At 38.7% G+C, this 14,661-nt stretch overlaps 1 long non-coding RNA gene across 2 annotated transcripts; it reads left to right on the top strand.

Annotated features, from left to right (window-relative positions):
* The first annotated feature begins 745 nt into the window (after window positions 1–745).
* LOC125348206 lies at window positions 746–14,098 on the top strand. Of its 2 annotated transcripts, XR_007210324.1 has the most exons (4): window positions 746–1,905; window positions 9,551–9,640; window positions 10,822–10,953; window positions 11,213–14,098. It is a non-coding gene; the product is annotated as an uncharacterized LOC125348206 (long non-coding RNA). The 2 variants fall into 2 exon arrangements; XR_007210323.1 differs by having other exon boundaries at window positions 10,822–14,098.
* The last annotated feature ends 563 nt before the right edge of the window (window positions 14,099–14,661 follow it).

The raw sequence follows: 14,661 nt of genomic DNA on the forward strand, positions 1-14,661 counted from the left end.
TTGTACATGTCACCCTCTTGAGTTGATTGTGACATTATGAGAAGGAAAATCAATACCTGGAAATGAAAGATTTGTATGTGTAAATAAATGCAAAACCGATTCCTAAGTGACCATGGGAAAGAGAAACCCCCACTGTCTAGGGGATCAACAGAGCTTAAAAATCAAGGGGATCACAGATAGAAGAATTCTGGCATGGGAATTGTAATGAACAGCAAGTGCTTGGTGTATTTAGGGCCACCTCCTCTAAGATGAAGCACTTGCACCACTGCTTTTCTTTTCCCTCTAAAGAACAAAGGTCCTGAGTTGGTATTTATATGTGGTCACTATAACTGTATTTACTCTTTTGGAAATTAACACATAAATCTAGCACTATAATTAATTTGGGAAGTCATAAGATGAGGCACGTTCTGTATGAAGCAACCTCTATACATTCAACCAGGTAGCTGACTCAGCTTCTATTCATTATGGCTGAAAATATTTAAAAATATTCAGTAAAGAATGGAAGTGCTCCTACTTTATATAGTTTTTTGACCAACTTGATGATCTTTATAGTGGTTTCTGGTATACATAAGTGGATAGGTACTGTCATGAAGTTTTTACAAAATAGACCTGAGTAATTCCTTTCTGTTAACTATGATCAAGTTGCCTTTCCTCTTTGCCTACCAGAACTGAGAGCATTAACTATACATGTAGCACTCACTGTAATTTCTAACTCATGATAGATACTTAATATGTATTTTATTAAACTTCCCATTATAATTAAGTTATAATACAAATTATCTTTCATAATATACCATCTTCCATTCCTCTTTATCATGTTTAGCTTTTGAGAATTCTAGATAGATGTCAAATGCATGAGCCTGTATCATGAACATCAAAGTAACTACTCTAGAACCTTGGGTCAGTCACCCTTACAGAATTAAAATAGGAAGGAGAAACTAATGAAAGCCAAGTATCTGTATTACCACCCACAGATCCTATACAGATGTAAAGAACAGTGGATTAAATACCACACTAGTCTTGGTATCTAATAAAACTAGATGTGGATGATTGGTTCTTATAGCAAGTTGTATCTGAAACTTACCAAGAGAGAGAGAGAGAGAGAGCCCCCCACAGAACATATTTGTAGCAGGAAAGCACTCTTCTTCCTATGTTGTTTTGACTTTTGTATGACTTAGTGTACTACCCATAATAAATATACTACCAGTATAATATGTACTCATATAATTATATAGCCAATAATTATATTATCATAACTCTGAATGTCAGAAGTCTAATTGGTATCTTATCTGGTTACTCATCCATACTATAGACGGCTTTTATAGATTGATGGTTTTAAATAAATAAATAAATGCTTAGGAAGTAAATTATATTGCCTCTGGGTCATTTCTGAGATTGTTTATAGATGTTGTGTTTTCTTTCCCAACACAGCCTATAATACTTCCAGGTCAAGGATCTTAAATGTAATTATTCATAATATGTATAGTAAGAGCTCCCATCTATTATGTTCAATAAACAACCTGAGATATATTCTATTAAAATGCAAGGCTTTAAGTTGTAAACTATATTCAGTTATTAATGGAAACGGCATAAGAATTCCCCTGCCTGCTTGTATTTGTAATCTTCTATTTGAATACAACTGTCTAACACAGTGTGAGCTCAGGCTGAGCAGACTGTGGCTGATGTGGGAGGTTTCCTTTTTTCCCTCCTCTCTCTTTTTTTTTTTTTGACCACAGTTGTTTGCTGCATGCTGGGTGAGGGAAGAAATGGTGTTGAGTTGATGTGTGGTGAGAAGGAAGTAATGATTTACAAATAAATGACAGAAATGCCTTTCTAACAAAAGAAGTGAACATCAGACCTGAACTCTCTGACTGGACTTGGCTTAGATAAGCAGACCATAGTCCTGTAAGTAATACCTTGATTTCTAGATGACAAACATGTCTGTTAGTTACCAGTGAGAGATAATCCCTAGGTGGGAACAAATCTCCATTTTCCGTGCATCCCTGCTGCCTCTGAAATTCAAAGCTCTGAGGATGTGGGCTTCTCTCCTGCGGGTGGGGGGACTGCAATGGAAAAATGAAATCTGTGTGCGGTTACCCAGATCTGAAAGGCACAACTATTGTACAGGCCTGTTGGAGAAGCAGGCAGTCCTTTTCTGCAGAAAATGACAGATTTTGTCCATGAAGAATACCTGCTTTGAAATATTCATCCTGAAATTAAGAATGCGAAGACTTCCTCTATAGAACATGAATGCCAAGCCAAACTTAAAGAGCAAATTGCAATTGCAATGTCTGAAACCTCTTGTGTGACTTTGCATAATGCCTAGTGCGGAATTAATAACTATGCACTACATGAGTCAAAAAAGGTTTAACATCTGATTCCAAAGTGAAAGGAGATTGCTGGAGAAAGTACAGGAGATGAGAAACTGCTGAAAATTAACTAACTGCCATGAGTCTTGGAATCCAGCCTTTTCTAAATTCAATAATTAAGCTCTATCCCCTCAAAAAGCAAAGCTTTCCCAATTCATCTCTAAGTTCCTGGAGCCTTCTAATAATTAAGCTATAGCTCATTTAGGAAAAAGGTAACAGCCGTAATAATAATAACATTGCTCAAGAGGTTTTAAAAGCAGGTTTTTCATAGGACAGGAAGCAATACCATAGTGAAAAGGGAAGGCAAGCACCTGCATCTCTCCCTCCATCTCTCTGTCTCTCTCTGTTTCTCTCTCAGCATTACAAGGGTTTAAACTCAGGGCCTCATGTTTGCTAGACAGGTGCTCTATCACTTGAACCATGTTTCCAGCCCAAAAGTTACTTCCTTAATCCTAGTGTTTTTTTTTTTCTATGTCTACTTCAGTTTCAAAATGTTAACAAATTGCATAAAATTCCTAATCCTCATCATTGATTTTAAACCTATATTGTATTTGGGTGTTTTGTTTTGTTTTTACCCCACTAATGGGAGTTTTGTGCACTGTCAGAGTTCTCCAGAAAAATGGATTATAGATGTATGATAGATAGATAGATAGATAGATATAGATAATACAGGTGGATAGCTATCTGTATACATATATGGTCAGCCAGCTGGCTAGAGACCCAGGATAAAGCCAATGTAGCCTTTCAAGTTCAAGGGCAATAAACTGGAAGAATTCCTTATCTTTAGTAATATCAGTCTTTTTCTATTAAGGTTGTGCAGTGATTCCTTAAGGTCTGGTCTATCCACAATATGGGGGTAATCTTTAGTCAAAGCCTACTAATTTAAGTGATATTCTCATCTAAAATCCATTCAAAGGAACAACTACAGAAGAATGTTTGCCCAAATAACTGCATTCTGTGTCCCTGGCCACGTTAATAAAATTAACTACCCTACTTAGTAATACTTCTGTTTCTCTTCTTTAATCTCTTCTTTTGGGGGCTTGTAAGGAGTGTACATCACTGGCTTTCAGGGAAAGTTTGTATTTGGAAATTACAATACATGGCATAACTCACATGTCATCTTGAAAGGCTCGATGTCAGTTACAGTCAGAACGCAAAAGCCTTGTTACTAATGTCTTGTGAATGAGAATTTTCATAAGATATAACCTCATGGCAATCTTTACAATTTTCATTAGTTCCTTTCAAGATACTCTGGAACTTATTAAAATTGGGATCTCTTTTGGTTTTATGATTAAACTTTTTTCTTCCCTTTTTATCTAGTGTGTCAAAACCTCAATTTTTTCTGTTTTTGAAAAACTACTTTATCTGTAATGACTCTCTATTCTAATGGTTTCTAACCATCTCTGAATTTTCACAATAATTATATTTGATTAATCAATGCATTAATGTGGTTCTTACCTATGAGGTGTAAATTAAATTAAATACAATTAATCCCATTTTGAAACTTCACCAATTTGGGGGGTGTATAGAGACATATTCACATGCTAGAGCAGTCTTCAGAACTTACTCTGTCCAGTGCTAGTCCTTTTGCAGGTATGGGTTTATTTTATGAACCTCAAACTTAAAACAACATGAAGGATGGCTCCCTGAAAATTCCAGAATTCTTGGAAATTAATGATCATTGACACCTAAGAATTTAGAGTGAGAAGAAATTAGCTATACTAAACTTCTCATCTTCACATGAGCCAACTAAATCCAGAAAATGAAAGGGCTGGGCACAAGGTAAAAGTCTACTTCTTAGAATTCAGAGCCTATAATGAGAGTCACATCCTTTACTCTGTTTCTGAGTTGCAGACTGACAAGTTAGTTAAGTAGGTGGTACCATTGACTCTTTAAAAGGACCTCTTAGAGATGTGTCTAATAACTAGCTTTCCAATAATTTCACTTACTTCAAAACAAAAAACTAATCAAATATATGCCAAAGGAAAAGGGAGAAAACACGAATCTGAAACCTTTCTTTCCAGTTTTTTGCTAATTATATATTGCTTTCAAGACTGTTTTCTCTTTGGAGAAATGAAACTAATGAGTTATACCTGATTAGGTTTTCTCTGGCATTTACCAGCTATTAAATGTAACAGCCATATAATACATACATAAAAAAATGAAAGCTAAGTAAGTATGTGTTGATCACTTTGGGAATTCAAACATTTCATATAAAAAGTTACAACACTCTTGTGAAAAAATAGAGAACCCTATGTGAATTTCAGCAAAATAGTCATATAACCTTAGACACCAAATATACCACTTTCAAAGAAGTTTATGCCAACACAAAGCAGTGTGTGTGTTTATATATAACTATATACTTATATAACTATATATACATATCTATAACTGTATATGTATATATATATAGAGAGAGAGAGAGACAGAGACAGAGACAGAGAGAGAGAGAGAGAGAGAGTAGGTCATATGTCTTGAACTCGGGGCCAGGGCACTATCCCAGAGCTTTCAGCTTAAGGATAGTGCTCTACTACTTTAAGCCCCAGTGCCAATTCTGTTTTCTAGTGGTTAATTGTAGTCATGAACTTCCCTGCCAGGGCTGGCTTCAAATTAAACTCTTCAGATCTCAGCCTCCTGAGTAGCTAGGATTACAGGTATGAGCCACCAGCAGTTGGCAATTTTTAATGCTAAATATTTTAGTTGATCCTTAGTCATGGATAAATACTTTGCATAACTTATAGATAAATATGATATACTAAACCAGTTTCTGTGACTCAGGAGGCAGAGGCTGGAGAATTGCTAACTGAAGGCTAGCCATGGCAAAATTACTAAGACCTTTTTTCACAGACAAAATTTTAAAGTAGAGGGGGAAGGTGGCAGAACTGGGGGGCATAACTCAAGTGGACTAGTGTTTGCCTAGTGCGTTTGAGGTCTTACCCAAGTGGAATAGTGCTTGCCTAGCAAGTTTGAGGTCTTAGGTTCACAAAAAAATGTTACAACATACTACTGGTTATGATCATTATTTTATTAGTCTGATGTCACAAAAAGTATAAAAACCCCATGGGCACATGATAACTCAGAGGACTCCAATATAAAATATGGGGTCACATCACTGTGGGTACAATAGTTATTAGTCTTAATGGTAGCGACTTTCTACTCTGTTCTCTCAGCCATTCACTCTCCTGTCTATACTCTGTTTAGATGCTATCAACTCCATTGTGTCCTCCCAAAACTCATATGTTGAAGCACCTGGGATTTTATTTGGATGTAGGTTTCTCAAATGGTACTTAAGGTTCCATGAGGTCACAAGGATGGGACTCGGCTCCCGTATGGATGCTATCCTTATATAAAGAGGCTGAAACACTAAGGAGGAAAAGCCAACTGAGAACGCAACAGGAGGCACTCATAGGCAAGACAAGGAGGCCTTAAATCTTCAATATCTAATGTCTAGAACTATGAGTAATAATGTTTTGTTGTTTTTAAGCCACCTGGCCTGTGCTATTATGTTTATTGCAGCCCTGTCAGACCAATATGCTTGGAATGAACCAAATTCTTAACCACAGCAGCCTATTCTTCCAGCTTTAATTTGAGGGGGGAGGGGAAGAAGGTGAGGGTGTAGGAATGAGTGTGTGCCAGTCTTGGGGTTTGAACTCAGGGCCTGGGCACTGTCCTTGAGCTTACCACAGCTCCATTTCTATTTTGGTGGTTAAATAGAGCTAAGAGTCTCAAAGACTTTCCTTCCCAGGCTGGCTTTGAATCACAATCCTCAGATCTCTGCCTCCTGAGGAGCTAGGATTACAGGTGTGAGCCACTAGTGCCTGGCCTTTTCTTTGTTTTTTCAAATGAGATCTCATCATATAGTTTAGACTAAAGTGAAACCTGAGACCCGCTGTCCCCCAAGTGCTGGAATTCAATGTGTGTACCCCCATGCCTGATGAGTTTCCCCCTCCCAAACCCCTTCTCATTCTGCTCCTTAAGAACCCAAGTTCTAAATGTGATTCTTGCTGCTTATTTCGGACTTTCTCCTTTGATATCCCAAGAAGTCCATAAGAGAAGTCCAATCAATAGGAAGCTCCTACATCTTTCCAGTGACAGCTCACAACCCTTCTACAAGAAAAACATGAGTGAAGCCTCTGTCTTCCCCTTTTAACAAACTCTTACCATTATCCTTAACTTATCTTGCTTTATTTTTTCATCCCTACTGTACCTGGCTACAAAATTCCAAACCTGAATTGATAGAACTGGCTCATTTCACCTAACACTTACTCTGCCCCACACTGCTGAGGGAAAAAAAATCAAACAAATTTCATTTGGCTTCTACACAGATTCCTGCTGCCCATGTTTCTGTGCCATTTCCTCTCCCATTTTCCTCAGTTTAAAACATTTCACTTCCTTCTGCAGTCTCCCCAAATGTCATCACCCAAGACTTCAACAATATCTTTTCCTTCTACTTCCCTGGGAGACATTCAGATACCATGATTTGCCTCATTTGAAAGAGCAAACTTTTCCATTCCATTTCTGCTTCTTAAAAAACTTCTTTAAAATCATTTGCTTTCCTCTCCCTCCTGCCTTGTTAACTCTTAAAATATTTTTATTTTCTCTTATTTCAAACAAGAGTTTTCAATAACAACAACAAAAAATTAACAGTGAAAAATCCCTCCACCTCTGCTTCTAGGTGCCAAAAATTCTTTCCCTTCTCTCAAAATCAGATTCTACAGAAGACGTCTAAACTCACACTCTCTTCAACTCTTCATCACATAGTCACAACACCTCACTTCATTACCAGTCATTGGTACTGCCATTCCACCAATCAGAGGTCAACAAACTTTTTCAGAGAGGACCACTTAGGCTTTACAAACCATATGGCTTCTGTTGTAACTACTCAGATTTGTCATGATAGTGTGAAGACAGACACAGACAACATGTAAACAAACGATACTGGCTGTCTTCCAATAAAGTGTGTATGGCAACTCAAATTTTAATTTAAAATTATTTGCATAGATGGCAAATTATTCATGTGTCCAGATTTTTTAAAAAGCCAGGAGTTCTTCTACCTGGAGTTTCTCTAGATGCCTAGGTACTTCCTTTTCATTCTGCCTGTTCTCTCCTACCCCCCTGTCATATTTACACACACACACACACACACACACACACACACATACCATTACTGTTGAGTCTGTCAACCTTTCTTTCAACTGTCTCTCCACTCTCTTACCTTCCTCTACAGCCTAAGAAATTAACCATGCCTACTCTCACATCTGTTTTTTCTTCCCCTTGGCTTTCCCATTGGGTTTCCTTTCTAGTAACAGACCTAGGGTGGTCATTGCTTCCAACTATTGTGGGCCTATGGGTGCTTTACTATCCTTTGTTGACTTCCTTTGCCCTGTCCACATCCATAGAAATAGCCCTTGCAGGAAACTCCCTGCATTTGAAAGTAGCATCTGGTTCTTACCAAATATGAAGTATAAAACCAACTCATAATCCTGGACCTAGCCCATTCCCATGCATTGCAATTTACCACTAACGCAGTTTAGTCCCATCAGATAGTGGGGTCTCTGCATTCTGTTTCTTCTCAATGGAATCCTTTAATTTGTCTCTTTAGCTAAGCAACTCTACTGTGTCAAATTTAGCTCAAATTGTCCCTGCTCTTGAGCATCAAAATGGTGCCCATCAATGTGTGTGAACACACATATGCATTTATTTTTTATTAGAATTTAACACTAACTATAGATCAATGCTGTCTCCCCTCCCCCAAAATGGCTCATCATAAGGACAAGAAACATGCTTTATTTTACTTTGTCAATTCCCATTGCCAGCTAGGAGGCTGGCTGACCTATCCCTCCCTTCCTGTTAGAGAAGGACTCTCTATCACTCCCCCCACCACACACACATAATACCCTGTCATTATGAGAAATGCTCCTAAATATCTCCAAGGCCTACTCTAGAACCATGAATCCTCAGTATTACCCTGCATGTGAGTAAACTGACTATTTGTTAGGCCAAAGTCTAAGGAACCGTGGTAGGAAGATGACTGTGGAGGTCGGATTTTCAGCAGCCACCCCTCTTGCAGTAGACTGTCTGACCTCCTCCAAGCACATGTCTGAGAATAGGAGTGCAAAAGGGCAGAGAAAAGGTATTTCCAACAGAACTGAACATCTAGACATGCCCTGGAAACATGCCCTTCAGCTGCTAAGTCTGGGGATTTTATGGAGTATTTGTTAGTGTGTGTTATCTTCTTGCCTTTAGGAGACCAGAGAGTCAAATTCTTAGATCAGAAGGAGGTGAGATATTTCCATAAGATTCTGATTCTCTCCTGTTGTGGCCTTGCTCCTTCTCTTCACTCCTAAACTTAAAAGAAAAAGACAGAGAGGCAGAGGGAAACTGAAGTTCACTAGTAATTGCATATTGTTTTCATTTCCTGACTGATGAAACTAATTGTCCAAACTTTGCTCATTTTTAAAAAGAGCTTTGTCCCTCACCCCCCACCTCTACCCCCCACCCCACCCCCCCACCCCCACCCACCATGAGCAGTGAAAATGGACAGGGCAGGGAGCCCAGGCCCCAGCTCTTAGAGCCTCTAATGCATATGGTTTTCATTTGTAAATCACCATGGTAATGAGCATGGCATAATAACACATAGAGTTCAATAGAGAAAATACCGCGACACTGAAAAACAAATGATTAGGAAGTAAGAATTACACTCACTACTTCCATTTAAATTCCTCAAAACAAATAAATATATTTGTGCTTGCTTGAATCCGTGGATGTTTGTCCTCTGAATAGAAAGAATGAGGGAAATAACTAGTAGAGGGAGGAAAACTGAAGTACTGATTCAAATAGAGTCCTAAAAATAAGAAAGATGCCCTAAAGAATAATGAGGAAATAAGCCACTCATACACACATGTTACTATACACCTTCAATAAAAAAACACAAATTTAATGACAGAGGCAAGCTTTTAACAAAGAAAAAAAAATCTCCAACAGGTTAAATGTGAAAAGTAGACAGTGTAGATAAACATGCTTAAGAAATGGTTAACAGTATTTTGTCAGTTCATCCGTGACAGTCCTAATGTAGGGAAGGTCTTGCTTTCAATATTTTGGCCATTACCCTGATAAAAAGCACTAACAGGGGCTCTCACACTGCACCTTAAAATCCTGACTTATTCTTGGGCTTTCTGCAGCCAATGAAAGTTTGTCATGATGATGTAATGCTCCTGAGTTGTGCTTCAGCGCAGCATATGTGGTCATCGGGTCTCGTGCCTGTGAGCTAGGTAAGTTTCTGGCTCATATCTTTCTTTCTAGCCTGCTCCCCTCCTTAAACTAATTTCTGCAGACAGATCATTTGTTTCTGTTCTATTTTACTATCTCTGAACAATTTTGTTCTTTTGAAACGTGGGCTGGGTGATTATAGAATTCTGAAGGCAGCTGGTAAACAACACTGGGATCGTGGAGTCAGTTCTCCTATGTGATTAGTCTGAAGGCTTTTACTCCTCAGCAATTCATCATCACTTCAGAGGAAAAGGGCAGTGAGCAGTGTTTTGTTTTATTTGTTAAGGAAGCTCTAGGCATTTGGCAAACAAGTTTTACTAAGAAGGCATTTTCAGGGAGAATGGAATAGATTCCTTTTGGAAGGTTGACACTGAATTTCACTGATTGCCTTAAGTGAGTCCCACTGTACTTTAAGCAGTGGAATAAAGTTTCAGTGTTTATTATAAACAGATAATATAGGTCTTGCTTCACAGTTTAAGCCTGGGGGGGGAGAAGGAGAGAGAGAGAGAGAGAGAGAGGAGACTTTTCAATTTTTAATTATGTTGAAGACAATTTATAAAGAAAAAAGTCAGCCTCAGTGGTGTGAGTTGTATGAGGCTAAATTTAAAAAGTTAAATATAAGTAAATACATTTCCAGTATGTGAGCATGCAGATGTTTGAGTACCCATGAGAAACTGCTGAATTTCTATCACATTTTTAAAATATGAACTAGGTAACTAGCATAACAAATGGAAATGTAACTTTTCATTTTCCCTCCCTGAGACCCCTCTGCATCTGTGGAGGTTTATTGGTATCCATCAAGCTATGTATTCTTACAAACACAGAAAGCAGAAAAAGATCAGAAAACAGTTATCCAGACAGAACAAGATATAGATGATAAATATCCTCCAAATTTCTACTGGGGAAAAGAGAATGAGGAGTAGATGGAAAAGTTTGGTTGGGCCCTGCTGGATCTATGACTGAGCTATCCAGATTATTTCTCCTCTGTCACCTTTATTCAATAGACAGACATAGACTTGGGAGGTCATCTAAAATCCATGTGCAGAAGATAAGTACTGCCATGAGGAGTGATACACAACGTACAATTTCCTCACAAGAAAAAGAACAGTTTCTGATTTTGTAGAACATAATGTTATTGGGCACTAATGCACGCAGTTTTCTTAAAACCTTCTTAACTTCCTAGGTCAAAGGTCACTCTTAGCTCTCAGCTGAAGAGTAGACATCACTTTCCACTGCATTTTCATTGGCTGTACCGGACCATGAAGTTGGCCATTTCTCTCCCATGGTTAATAGACACTTCTCTCCTCACATAAAGGTATTCTCTTCTCTTTATTCCACAGTTAATTCATTGTTCTCTCAATTTGTTAACAGTGCCAAATAGTACATTCTAAAATAAACCACATGTAAATTTAAAAATATTAGTCAGCATACTATAAATATGACTCATTTCTTTCTTTTTTTCTAACCACAATTTTGCATGTATCACTTTGGTATAATAATTGGTACCCGAAGGGATTAAGAGATAAAACTCCATATTTCATTCACATCCCATGCTTTGCTTTTTATATCGTAAGTGCAGAACATCGCAATGTGGCTCAAGAATGGAGTGAATGAATGAGTGATGCTTTGGAACAACTGATCCACAAAAGGCAAAGAGCATGAATAAGGCGGACAGCCAGGAAAGCAAAAATGGATGGCCTGACTTTCTCACATGGAATTATTTGTCCTTGGGACCTTCTTCTGACATCCTATGTGTTTATCATACAACTGTGGTGCTGCTTGCTGTAGCTCACTCGGCTGAGCTGCCAGTGCCCACAGTGCAGATCTTGGGAAAGAAGGGGATCCAGGTGGAGTAAAACACAACTCCTCATTCTGTAAGGTGGCCTTTGGTGAGGCCTGAAAGGAATGTGTTGCGCTGATATTTGATCTAGGAAGCCCCTGTGGTCTCATACTAAGAAAGTTCAAGAATTTTGTAAGCAATGCTTTATAAGGGAGATATTGCTTCATGAACAATCTGGGGACCCTGAGCCCTGATTTCACCTTCTTATGATTCATCCTGAAGACTGAGTGGGACGCAGAAAATAAATCAATGTAGATCTCATTGTACTCATGGGATAGACAGTCACAGGTCAATCCCACAATTCCTTTGGACAGATTCATGCAAAGAAAAACTAAAGGAATTGTACGCTGAGTCAGGGAACCCAAAAAAAATCAGAAAAAAATCTATTGTAGTACTCCATTAATGTCACAAGTTGGTGTTCAAAGTTATTCTACCTTTTAAAACTACCTATTAAAAAAAGATCTTTGAAAGGGTTACAGTCTTTTAAAGTATTATTTATGTATTTCACTTTCTATTTCACCAAAAGGTTGTTTTTATTAAGTAGCAGCATCTTTCCCAAATAGAAATTATATGGGGATCAGTTGGTTCTTTATCTGTTTATACAATGGACAGTTAGGCATATAGGGAGCATCATTAGAAGAAAAGAATGAAAGGAGGCAAAGAAATTAGGAGTTAGCTATGCCTCCCTCTGTGTGAATATTGAGGATAGCATACTCCCCAAATGCATAGAAATGTGGGTATGGGAGCAGAGATGAAGAGGGTAAGAGTTTAAGGCCATGTTGGTGAATTATAATTCCCCAGTGAAGGTCCATGGGCCAAGCACAAGATAAGATATTCAGGACATAAGAACTGTGCCTTGCATCTCAATTCCAAATTCAACTTACATTGAATTTGAAAGCTGGAAGAATAGGCTAAGTGTTGGTCAAACCTTGCAAAGCACAACTATGACAAAAAGAAGCATAACAATAACATTATAGATGAATATGCCAAGATGGCTCCAGTTTATGCCTCTTATCTTCATATGATTACCAATAATACGTATGGTCCACCTCAAAAAACTGTCCTGGCTGGGATTTTAAAAATGGGTTGCAATTACAATATTTAAAATGTGAGGTAAAGGAGGAGTACCATAAGAACAGGCAAGAAAGTTAATGACCTGGAGGACTGAAAGCGAGTGGCCATGGTAATGAAGAACACCAAGTAGCACTCACTGTTCCTGTTCCTTTAACCCTCACCTTCCATGGAAAAGTGTCTTTTTTCCTTTTGCTAGGTGTCTGTATGAGTCAGTAAACTGATAGCCATCTGTTTTCTCCAAGTCAAGGGGCAGCCATGTGGTCAGCAAATCAAAGATGTGTTCTCTTCTGGAACTTATCCACTTGAACAGAATGATGAGGAAAGAGAAGACAGAAAAGCTTGGAGATCATTAAACCTAGTAGGGATGATTGACAGTGCCATTCATTGAACCTGCAATGGAGACCCCAAAACCTCATGTCTCTTGTCACTCCTGAGTCAATTTCTCCAGCCTTCCGTGAATTCTCTGAGTTTTCCTACAGGCTTCCCATGAGGATCTTTTAAGCTTATACTAGCCAGAGTCCAGGTTCTACTGTTCACAATCAGAGAAACCACACTGATTGTTCCATCAATATGCTGTGTTTCTGTACGGAGGCGAAGTAAGGGAACATGAGCAACCAGCATTTTGCGTCTTAAACCATCTCTTTAGTAAGTAAACTTCAGCTAACCTCCCTCTCCCACTTTAATGGCGTTCTTGAGATTCTGTTTCTACTGCATTGCTTATTTTCCAATCATCATGAACACATCATCACCCAGAATTGGTGTTGCTTTGTGAACGATAACTGTTTATATGATGAAATCCACAGGTGTCACTTCCGTGGACACTCGCCTAGCTCCAATTTCGGTTTCCTTCCGTCTTCTGATGGGTCTAGTGCTGGGAACCAGGTGTTACAGGGGCAGCAGGGAAGCAAAATCTAACATTTAATTTCAAACAAACCAAACTAAACCTATCTATCATTTACAGATAGACTTTTTCTTGGAGGTTATGTGTCAGTGGCCTCAGTATGTGAGGGTGAGCAGAAGTCAATCTCTATTTGGGCATTGTTCTCCTTTAAACCATTCGAGGGTTGGAGTGAAGCCTCTGCAGTTAGACCCGGGCTGGAGGGTGAGGGCGGTCATCTCACTCTTCCTTCAGGTAGGGGAAGAAATAAAGACTGGTGAGGGCAAGGTTTCACCCTGCGATTGGTTGGATTTTGATGCAGCTTGCACTCGTGTGTCCTGAAATATGGTTTGCAGAAGTCTCTACAGACGCTTCCTGCTGCAGTTCTTGAAAGGCAGGAACAAATTTAAACTGGGTTTTGTGAAAACAAATGACATCATCCCTGAATACTCGAAAAAGCTGCAGCCCCAATGGAGCATCCTCCCCGCCCCCACCCCCATTTCCTCCCTTGCTCTTTATATTTCTAAGTGCAGGACTTCAGATTTTTAATGCTGCACGGTTAACTGGTTAAATCTTACAGGGAATAACCTGTCATCACTTGCCTGTAAAAACAATAAAATTCAAGAAGAAAACAGAGAAGCATGTAAAAGTTCATTTGAAAATTACATTTCATCTCCAGGTGATTGTTGCCTGAAGATATGACAGAACATGGCAACAATTCCAGCAATTCGAAGGCAACAATAACCAAGTGTGTTCTGAGGGACTGTCATCATGGAAACTGTGGCATGACTTATTTTGGGAGGATATTGTTGCATGGTGTTCAGAGCTAGTGATTAGCAAGTCTAAGACTTCCATATCTTGGTTTACATTGTTCACTGCAAAAGTAATCAGGGATCTGGTATATTAATTTAGTTCACTGTGGAATATGAATATATATATATATATATATATATATATGCCAATACTGGGGCTTGAACTCAAGGTCTAGGCACTGTCACTGACCTCTATTTGCTCAAGGCTAGTGCTCTACCACATGTGTCACACTCCATTTCTGGCTTTTTATGGTTAATTGGAGATAAGAGTCTCACAGACTTTTCCTGCCTGGGCTGGCTTTGAACTGTGATCCTCAGCTCTCAGTCCCTGAGTAGCTAGGATTACAGGTGTGAGTCACTGGTGCCTGGCTATCTAGAAAGATTGTTCCCAATGTGGTCCTCTCATTATAGAATTCTACA

The sequence above is a fragment of the Perognathus longimembris genome, chromosome 3, assembly GCF_023159225.1.
Source record: "Perognathus longimembris pacificus isolate PPM17 chromosome 3, ASM2315922v1, whole genome shotgun sequence".
Taxonomy (NCBI): domain Eukaryota; kingdom Metazoa; phylum Chordata; class Mammalia; order Rodentia; family Heteromyidae; genus Perognathus; species Perognathus longimembris.